The sequence below is a fragment of the Microtus ochrogaster genome, chromosome 8 (assembly GCF_000317375.1).
Source record: "Microtus ochrogaster isolate Prairie Vole_2 chromosome 8, MicOch1.0, whole genome shotgun sequence".
Classification (NCBI taxonomy): domain Eukaryota; kingdom Metazoa; phylum Chordata; class Mammalia; order Rodentia; family Cricetidae; genus Microtus; species Microtus ochrogaster.
In genome coordinates, this window is record NC_022015.1 from 42,272,908 (window position 1) to 42,273,755 (window position 848).

Below are 848 nucleotides of genomic sequence, written 5' to 3' on the forward strand. Positions count from 1 at the left end.
ATGTCCTCATTAAACATAATCTCCATGTCTGAGCTCACCTGTATCTATTCCACCCTCATCCTGTACAACCACGAGGTGACGGCCATGGAGGATAATATTAATGTCCTCATTAAAGCAGCTGGTACCAATGTTGAACCTTTCTGGTCTGGCTTGTTTACAAAGTCCCTGACCAATATCAGCAGCTGGAGCCTCACCAGCAGGTCCTGCCCTCTCTATTGCTGCTGCCCTGTCGAGGAGAAGGAAGGGGAAGCAGAGAAGGAAGAATCTGAAGAGTCTGATGACAACATGGGCTTTGGTCTTTTTGATTAAACCTCTTTTGTTAACATGTCCAATAAAAGGTTGAACCCGTTTAAAAAAGAAGAGTACATTTTACTTCTGTGGAGTCTGCTTGGCCATCCATTCCCTCGTAAACTACTGTGTGCCATTGGGAATACATATGCAGACATCTGGGGACACATGACTAGAGTTAAATGTCTTTTCTGCTAGACCTACGATTTCTGCTGCCCCTGCCGCTCCCATTTGTACTTTCTGTTGACCAGGCTGGGCTGGAACTTCCAGGTTCTAGTGATCTGCCTCAGGTTGCAGCTGTATGCCACCACACCCTTGTCTTTGGCTGGCTTTAAGTTTCACGTTGATCTGTAGGGAGAAGCAATGAAACAACTCTACCCTCTGGTCCTGGCTGGCTTTCAGAAAAAAATGGGCATGAAATAAATGAACAGGAGGAAAGGCATACAGATTTCTCGGACTCAAGTTTTGTGTATCATAGGAGTTTGCATGGAGAAATGAAGGTTTATGGATTTGTGGAGTTTTGTGAATCATAGGAGTTTGCATGGAGAAATGAAGGTTTA

At 44.7% G+C, this 848-nt stretch overlaps 1 pseudogene; it reads left to right on the forward strand.

Annotated features, from left to right (window-relative positions):
- On the forward strand, window positions 1–309 carry LOC101980621 (annotated as a pseudogene).
- The last annotated feature ends 539 nt before the right edge of the window (window positions 310–848 follow it).